Below are 10,029 nucleotides of genomic sequence, written 5' to 3'. Positions count from 1 at the left end.
CTTCTTCTTCTTCTTCTTCTTCTTCTTCTTCTTCTTCTTCTTCTTCTCCTTCTCCTTCTTCTTCTTCTCCTGCTTAGCCACCTTGGAGTCTGACCCCTCACTTTTCCAGCTCAGACCAAAGAGCCATGGACTTTACCTCCTAGCATCCGAGCAGCCACTTCCAGAGAGGCCAGAGGCTCCATCCCGCACTGCCCCAAGATGGCTTCATCCTCCAGCGGGGAGCCACCTAGAAGCAGGACCTGGTCCTTGGGAGCGATGCCCTCCAGGGAGGCCACATGGGCCTTGATCTGGGTGATGGTCACCTTGAGGGTTTGCAGAGCCTGCACACAGACAAACAGCTGCATGGTAGTGACCCGGACACACTAGTCCTGCTTCTGGTTTTCTTTTCCATATTATTACCAAGGATATCCTCAATAAAAATATAAATTACTCTCAAAAATTAGTTAGAGATGAAAAAGTGGGCATAAAAGTTGGTGTTTATTGGCCTCCTCTTGCACTGCTGTTGTTTTGTTGTTGCGGTTTTGTTTTGTTTTGTTTTTGGAGGCTATCAGGGTTGAGACTTACCCAGGGTCACACAGCTAGTAAGTGTTTGAGGGTGGATTTGAACTCAAGTCCTCCTGACTCCAGGACCAGTGCTCTATGTAACACTACTATTTTTGATGGATGAGGGAGATTACTAATACATTTGTGATTTTTACTCCTATTTAACATATTCCCTTCTTTTAGATACCTGGAGACTCAATTTTTGAAACTGTGTCATCGCTAACATAAACCTTTTTGGTATAAATTTCTCTAGTCGAGCTGTACTTTCTAGCTTTGTTTTCTTTGGTGCCATTTCTTCCTCATGCAACACATTAGGTACCGTGATTTAAGGATCTAAATGTGGTGGTTCTACTTCCGCTGATGGAGAAAATAATATGTTATAGAATTCTTGACAGATCTTTTCTATATTCTTTTATTTTTTTGTTGTTCACCTTCCTAGAGTATATATGAAATTGTGACCTTCTATTGCAAGAAGTCTTTTTAATGTTATATTCAATTTAACAAGATAGTGACAAAATTGCCCTGTTTGTGTACCTTTCTGAACTTCCTTTTGCTCCTTGGAACATTTTTAAAGTTTCTTGAAGCTTTTCCTCCTTTTCTTCTTTGTTATTGTTTCTGGTAATATTTTACAAATTAGTTTATATCCTAAAATGGTATTGTCTTTGGCTGACATATATTGTCACTTGGCAAAGAGACCAAGTGCTTGCTGGCTGAGGCAGTTTCTAGGTCCTTTTGGCATCTTCATTATGAGAATTATTTTAGATTAGTTAAAATTAATGAGGAAATTGTGATAATTCAAGTTAATATTACCTATTTTCCTCTGTTTTTGCATATTTATTTAAATGCCAGATTGGATCTGTTTTGGTTGCATGATAAATATTTCCATTTATATTTATTCCTCAAATTTGTTCTTGGTTTTGGCCTTAGCTTCACAAGTTGGACTGCTCACAGAGGGTGGATTAAAAATGACTTCAGCATTGCTAACCTATCCATTAACTGTAATATAATTGTATATTTCATGACATAATTTAGAACTCACATGTGTAGCCTACTACATTCAAGGCATTGGAGATACAAAGGGGAAAAATGTCCATATGCTAAGCCAAATCTTCTTTATATTGTAATGAAATAATTTTGAACTATTGGAATTACCTGAAAGTAGAATGGGCAGTCTCAGAATATAACAGATTTCTCTTTACTGGGTCTCTTTGAATAAAGACCGGATCAGTATTTGAGGGTTGCATTATGAAGAGGATCTCAGTTTGCGGTGTTAAGGTCTCAGCTTGCAGAGAGTTAGAGTGAGTGGATGATGATTAGAAAAGGAAAATCACAAGTGTAAACTGAAAAATAAAGTTTCTAAAAGTTTGTTAATGAAAGGAAGGAAGCAATGGGCCATCTTCCTGCTATTTAGTAGGTGGCCCTGATTTCATGGATGTAGTGTGTGAAATTCCATACAATGTGCTGAATTCAGAGCTCAGCATTAAGGCTGTGTAGCCTAAACCTGCTTTTGTCAGGACATTTTCCAGTCACTCTGATCCTCGGTGTCATCATTCAGCTCCGGTTTCAGAAACAGATCCCCTCCTCATTCTTTGTTCCATATATTTGCAAAGTTATCCAGAGAGAATTCTTCCCTTTAACTTTCTAAGCTGGATCTTCTTCCCAAGCTCTAGTCCATTAATATCTGCTCTGGGTAAGCTTCTTGAAAATCTCATTGGACTTGGAGATTTCTATTTTAACGGTGGACCTCAGCAAGGTGCAAGGCAAATTTATACCAGTCCGCCTAATTGCTAGCAAGGTAATTCTGCAAAGATGGAAATCAGCTGAAAGATTAACACTGATACACTGGCTTGAGTGCATTGGCTAACAGAGAGAAAATAATGTTTCAATTAAATGAAAGGATACTGAATTAGAGGGATTACTCAGGAGACTGGTAATGGGATACAGAGCCTTTCACCTCTAGGTCACCATTACTAATCTGGTCGAGGGCAGTTCTAGACCAAAGTTTTGAGGGGCTGATGGATTACCCTAGCCCCTGCTGTCTACAACACTTGATGGACCGGTCTCCAGATGTGCCCCTATCATCCTCAAAGGTCAACACAGTTCATGGATGATGTAAGAAAAAGCAGAGCATTAAGAAAAAAGATAAGAATGAATGGATAAAGACTTAGAAAAGCAACTGACTCTTATCTGGATGAAGGTGGAGGACAATTTCATTGTAGGCTGGGATATTTTGATGATGACTAGTCCCATGATGTTTTTGTTTCATACCTGGACAAGCTTAGATGCTTACCTGAACGTAGGGAAGGACAACATATATTTGAAGCAGGTCATTTTTCAGTTTGACTAGAACAAAAGAATGTCTGAAGGAATTTAACATGAAATAAGCCTGGAGGGTAAATGGGAGTAAGATTTTTGAGAGTTTTAAATGCCAGGTTAAGGATCACATATTTTTCCTTAGTAGAAAGCAATTGAATATTTTTTTTAATGGAGAGCGTTGATGTAGATAAATCTGTGTTTTAGAAATACCAATTTGGTAGCTATGTAAAGGATAGATGTAAGGCAAGAGAGACCAGAAACAAATGACTAAGCTACTACACTGGTCTGGAATAGAGGAAATAAGAGCCTAATCTCGGGTATACTTATATGATCATTTAAATTCTTTTGAAAAGAAGACTTTAAAATTTAAAGATTATAATGCTACAACATCTAGTATAATATATTCATTTTATGTTGGAGAAAACAGAGGCCTAGAAGATTTGCCAGTTAGGCTGCTAACAGAATGAAGCCTAGAACATAGAAACCTAAGTCTCCTGATTCCATGTCCAGTGGTCTCTAATACAATGTATTAATTTATTTCTGGAAGGTATTCTGTATTCTTTTAAATCATATCAATTTTAATATATACATTCATCCATCCCATCCATAACTTTCATGATGCTATTTTTAATATACTTCTTTCCATTTCAGGCTTGATGAGAGCTGAAAATTACAGCATCCCCAATTTGAATGTTAATAGACACACACCTACTCAAAGAAGGAAACCAACCTGCTGTCTTATAATAGTAGCTGGTAGGGATCTTATACTTCAACATTGCAAAGTGCTTTATATAGTTTATATTATTTGAGCTTTGCAATAATACTATGAGGCAGACATATGCTACAAGTAATGTTAGCACCACTTTACAGAAGAGGAAACTGAAACTTACAGAGGAGAAGTGAGGGGCCCGGAGTCATACAGCTAGTTGGTGTGAAAGATGTGATTCCTTATTTCTGTTTCCACACTGTCTAAGGGGTGGGGAACCTGTGGCCTCAAGGCCATATGTGGTCCTCTAGGTCCTCGGGTGCAGCCCTTTGACTGAATCCAAACTTCCCAGAACAAATCCCCTTAATAAAAGGATTTGTTCTGTAAAACTTGGGCTCAGTCAAAAGGCTGCACCGAGGATCCAGAAGGCCACATGTGGTCTAGAGGCCGCAAGGTCTCCACCCCTGAAAACTGTCACTTTGAACGTTCATTTTCATGCCAGCATGCTGTTAGTGTACTGTATTGTTTGTGTTAGACTATTTTCCCTAAGTGGACAATAGAAATAATAAGACATTATTTTTTCTAGTTTTCTAGTCTATCGAGGAAGGTTTGTATACCACACTGGCTATAGATAGTCAATGCAGATAGAATATATTATAATTTTATGTCTCTTGGCTTTCAAAGCTCACAAACATTTACAGTCAGTCTTCTCTGGGTGATATCTTTTCAATTGACTTTCATTTAAGATCTAGATTAAGTGGTACTTGTTGATATATATCTGTTTGGGAGTTAAGACAAAAACTGAATTTTCTATTGCCAAAAACAAATTTAAATAATAACAATAGCTAACATTTATTGAATGCTTTGAGGCTTAAACACCATTTTGTATAATATTATTATATCATTTGATCCTCAAAATGCTGGAAAGGAAGTGCTTTTACCAAACTCATTTTGCAGATGAGGAAATGGAGGCTGACAGGTGTTAAACAACTCATCCAGTATCTCACAGCCAAGAAGTGCCTGGGGCAAGATTTGAACTACCATCCACATGATTTCAAGTCTAGGACTTTTCCACTACTATCCTGCTGTCTAATTAAATTTAAGCATCAGTCAAGTCATACCATGTTTCAGGTACTGTGCTGGACACAGGGCAAAGAAAGGCAATAACGAGGCAATTTTTGTCCTCAAGGAGCTTATGTTCCATTGATAAAAATGTTTCATTGCCATCACTAGATGTTATATGAGTTAACTTTGTACTCATTCTCTGTGCTCACTTTTGGTCCAGCCAAGCAACTTTTGCCATCCAACATCACTCTTTTGGACTTCTCCATCTTGCTATTACATCCCTTCTCCCTTTTTCACTTTCTTTATGTGTGTTGTTCTCCTCCATTTGATTGTAAACTCCTCAAGGGTCAAAGACTACCTTTCTTCTTCAATTTTGTATCACTAGTATGTAACTTGGCATATAGTAGGTAACAAAGGTATATTCAACTGAACTGTCATTGAGGATATATCAATTCAGTTAGAAAGGTTATTTTCATCAATTCCATTGTAATGTGATTTCTCTAGAAACAATTTGATTGAAATATTGGTGAAGGGAAAATTTGAATCTATTTTAAAATGAGAAGAAAAAAAGCCAAACTCTTTTTTGGGGGGCTAGGCAATCAGGGTTAAGTGACTTGCCCAGGGTCACACAGCTACTAAGTGTCAAGTGTCTGAGGTATATTTGAACTCAGGTCCTCCTGACTTCAAAGCTGGTGAGAAGCAGCTCCCAAAAGATAAACTTTTGAAAGAAATGGTTTCATCTTGTTATTCTTTGGGTGGGGTAAAATTAGATGGTAGCTGAACTTAAGAAATGCAGTTCAAGATTCATCCCAAGTATTAAGAGAAAGAAGTAACATGATACTACTTCAGGTGGGTGTGTGAGAAAACAAAGAAAGTTGAAACAACTTCCAAAAATGTATGGTTTTTACATGGGTCCAAATTTAATCCCTTCTGCCAAAGTTTGGTGTTAGAAAGAGCCAGATGGAGATATTTGGGTAACAAAAACCAAGTAACATTCATCTAAAAGACCGAGGGCCAAAACACACAGCTGGGTTCATCTTTGGACTATACCATCCCCAGGAACGGGTTACTTGTTCTGTTTAGCGAAAGCTTTCCTGCCAAGGAAAACCAAATAATAAACATCAAATCTAAAACCTTCCCATTTACAGAACACTTGAAAAACATCAATTATAAATAAACCCCAGCCTATGAACAGAAATATGTAGTATCCTTCCCTGTCTCCCAGGACAATACTGGGACTTAATAAAGTCTCTTTGGTAAAAACCCAGCACAACTGCAACTTTGGCAGATTCAGTGCACACTAATTGTTTCAGTGAGAAAATTGTGTGGTGATTATACCCCACCAATGCATAAGTAACCCTGTTCAAGATATGCTTAATCCAGTGTAACTTGCTATTTCCAAAAGGTCAGGAAATCTCTTTCCTCACCTCTGACTGCTCACCTTTCCTGGGTGTACTATGGGGATACATAATTCCAACAGAGTGGAAATTCAGACAGGAAGTGAAGTATTGGCATAAATATTCATGACAAAAACTTTGGGGAAAAATGTGATGAAATGAGACTACGTAAATCATCCCCCCCTCAAGAGACCACTAAGATATGCCTTGACAATTTGCACAGATTTCCTTAAAATTTTCTCTGTTATTTAAGAAGTGTTATCATAGCAACTTACACATTACCTGTCCTAGTACTCAGATGTCTCATTGCCACCTTACTCTCTGAACAGGAAATGCAAGAATCTTTTTGGAATCCATCAAACTCTCCTTATGTCTTATATGAACTGTCAGATATGCCTTTAAAAACATTAGAAACTTCTTTGTGTTTCAAGGTAGGGTAAAAGTATCCTACTTCATTAAATCATTTGGAAAATTGGAATTTGCTCTACGTTTGGACATTCTCTAGTTCAATTTATTCATAGTCAAAACTATCTCACAAAACCCAAACATCTGTCACAATACCATCATTGAGCCTCATATCCAGATGTTTTGTCTATATGACCACAAGCATCCATTAGCTAGCAATGGCAGTACCTATTGCAACCATCAGAGTTCAGTCTAATTCTCATCTTAATGAAACGAGAAAAGTCTGGCCCAGAGTGGATTTCTCTTAAGAATCATGAAACTGAAACCCCCTAATGGTTAACAATGTTATCATAAGGACTAAATTGGAAAAGGGTTTTCTAGAACTTTAAAGTCTAAAACCCTTTCTGAGTAACTGTATGGAGAGAGATAAAAACACACTCTCTAGTAGGGAGAGATTCCCCTAGGTGCAATCAGGCCTACAAAGTAACCAGCCCTTTCTGTCCTTTCTGGTTCAGTGGCCTGCTAACCAAGGAAACTGCCCATTTGCCTGGCATCTGAAGCATTTGATATGCCTACTTTGTGAAGGTTGTCAGATTTTGACCTTGGCTGGGATGGTTAATCAATTTTAAAATTCATTACAATGTACCAGTTTTGTTGGAATGAAGGAGCAGTCAGCTCTATGTGACAATAAGATACCACCATGGTATCACTGGTCTGATCATTTTTTATCTCCTTGACCAGTGTAGAAAACCACAAAATCCAATGAGCTATAGTGATTGGAACTGTTTGTTGTTTTTCCACAATATTTGGGTCTGCTATATACAATATGGTTTAGAAACCGGGGCTAGAAAAAGTAATGTTCCTTTGTTTGAATCAAAGAACATTGCTTAAAATAAATATATATTTTACTCTGGTGAAGAGTTAAGCTATTTTGGAAGGAGACTTGAGTGTGTATCATTCCAAACTAACAAGTTGAAAGTTGAAAATTGACACTGTTTTCCTCAAATCCTTCGAGAGAGAGAGAGGAGATTCCATGTTAATAGATGCTTTGATGGTGTATTGGTATGTATGTATACTTCTCACCTTCTTGTATTTGCACAGACTGTCTCCCATGCCTGGAATATATGCCCTCCTCATTTCTGTCCAGAATCCTGATTTTTATTCAAGATTCAGCTCAAGCAGTCCCTCCTCCTGAAGCCTTTCCCCAACCCCTTTCCACTGACCTTGTTAATATTCTCTTCCTCCTCAAATTGTTTAGTAATTACATAAATGGGTACATATTTTATTGCCCCAGTAGAATGGAATGTCCTTGAGGGCAGGGAATGTTTAGTTTTGTTTTTATAACCCTAGAAACTAGCACAGAGTCATCCATGTAGCCATCACCTAATTAAATGTCTGCTGTTTTTGAAATATCTATCAGTTTCTTAACATATCATAGGTACTTAATAAATATTTGTTGAAATGAATTGCAATAATTCAAAACAGCCATATTGTTTATTTCCATGAACCTCTTATATTAAAGCACTAAAATATAACATTTCTATGATGCGCTTTTATCTTTTTAAAATTATTTTTCCCAATTAACAGAAATCCACCTAATATGGCCTTAGAAGCTGCAGCAGGCAACCTGGTATAGGGCAAAGGCCTAGGGATAAAGATCCCTCTGTGCTCCTCTCAGTTCTGCCTCTGAGTTATCTGTGTAGTCTTGGGGAGGTGATAATTTCTCTGGGCCTCAGTTTCCTCCTTTCTGGAATAAGAGATTTGGACTGGACAAGTGCTGGGTTTCCTTCCAGCAATTACATTCTACAACGGAAATTTATGTTAATAACAATTCATGGCCAACTCAGGAGCTGCTCCTTTTAAAATACCCAATCACCTGCCTGCCTTTTGTATGTGCTCTTCTGAGCCTTGGGTGAAAAACAAATATTTAGCTTTGGAAATCCCACAGATGGCGTATAGACTACCTGACACATAAGCATTAAACAAAAAATGGGTTCCTAGAGTATGGTTGTAATACTCAAGATTCAGAATTCAAACCTAAACTCCAAGTTTTTTTTTTTTTTCTTGTTCTTTTTCCCATTTGCTAGTGATTTTTTTTCAAGCTGTCACACAACAGTAATACCGTGAAATAGCACAATGGTATTGCTGCCTGGGGATATATAGCCATAACTAAGGAAAGCAAGGAAATACACAATTTGCTCTTATGGCTTTCACCAAGAATGGTCTTCGTGGCTTTGTGGTCTTGTTGCTTAGAAATAATTACACTTAAGAGGAGGCTTGGGCCTAAGAACTCCTGAAATCACAAATGTGTAGAAAATGTTAGCTTCCAGGGAATGTGTCCTCTGTTCCCCACCCCTCCTTCAACCCTTTCTTCAACCCTCTGGTGCCATAAAGGAGGTGATGTCATAATTGATGATGTTAAACTTGTTACTAAAATGTCATTATGCCAGTGATGTTTTAATTGATGATATTAAGCTGGTTAGCCAGAAAGTGTCAAGTGTCACTTTTCTGACATAAACTGGCAGTTATGATTATATAATATCAATTATTCCTTGGAAAACTGCATTTGATCAGTTAGAGTTGCACCAATTGTATTTCACCAAGCGCATATTTTTTTTTCTAGCTCTTCATCCAATACTAATTATTAGGAGTAAGATATACTTTCTGTGTAGTTTAGGCTTTCATAATGTCCTCACTTGAAGCATAATCTGTGTCTTGCCTGCCCTTTACATTGCATTCATAGTTGAAGAAACTGTGAGAAGACACATAAATGATTCTCTTTTGCTAAGATTCAATAGAACTCTGCTTCTCCCTATGGCCTTACCTCTAGCGTACAGATTCTGGAAAAAAAAAAAAACCAACCTTGAACAGAAATAAACATCTTTGTTGTGATTTAGGTCAAATTATAATTTCCCACATTTCAGGAAAAAATTATGGCTTGAATGAGCATTAGAAGCTATCTTGTCCAAACCCCTTATTTTACAGATGAATAATCAGAGGCTCAGAGAGCATAAGTAGCTTGTCCAGAGTAACAAATCAAATCAAAAAATCAAAAAGCATTTATTCAGTGTCTAAAATGTGCCAGGGCCTTCATTAAACTCTGGGGAAGAGTTTAAAGAAAAGCGAAAAAAAAAACAACCAGTCCTGCCTTCAAGAAGCTCAAAATCTAATGGGAAAGATAATATACAACCACCTATGTCTAAACAATATACGGACATGATAAACTGGAGGTAGTGTTATTTATCCCTTCCACATCTCGACTTTCCCTATGGTGGTTTTGCAATATCACAGGTTGGCATAAGAAACCAACTGGTAATTTTTGGGAGTTTTGCAAAAACCCCAGACACATGATGGCCAGCAGATGACAGAGTCTACGACTCAATAGTTAATCCAAATTTTACAATAAGGTGCTATAAACACCCCATAAAAGAGAAAAGAAAATCAGACTTCTTCTCTGGTATGAAGGGAGGGCCAAAAATTTTTACACAGATTTTCCAGATTGTGGGGACTCTGTGCCCCTAACCTTCTGTGATATGGAAGGGATAACTGTCATTACAGAGGGAAGGCAATAACATTAAGGTGTGCTGGGAAAGGCTT

The 10,029-nt window shown here is 37.6% G+C and overlaps 1 pseudogene; it reads right to left on the bottom strand.

The window, feature by feature from the left end:
• Positions 1-344, bottom strand: part of LOC114045222 — a 548-nt pseudogene extending 204 nt beyond the window's left edge.
• Positions 345-10,029: the final 9,685 nt, after the last annotated feature.

Source organism: Vombatus ursinus, unplaced genomic scaffold (genome assembly GCF_900497805.2).
Source record: "Vombatus ursinus unplaced genomic scaffold, bare-nosed wombat genome assembly UNPS02014778.1, whole genome shotgun sequence".
Lineage (NCBI taxonomy): Eukaryota > Metazoa > Chordata > Mammalia > Diprotodontia > Vombatidae > Vombatus > Vombatus ursinus.
Note: the sequence above shows the minus strand (reverse complement) of the source record. Positions and strands in the feature narration are given on the sequence as shown.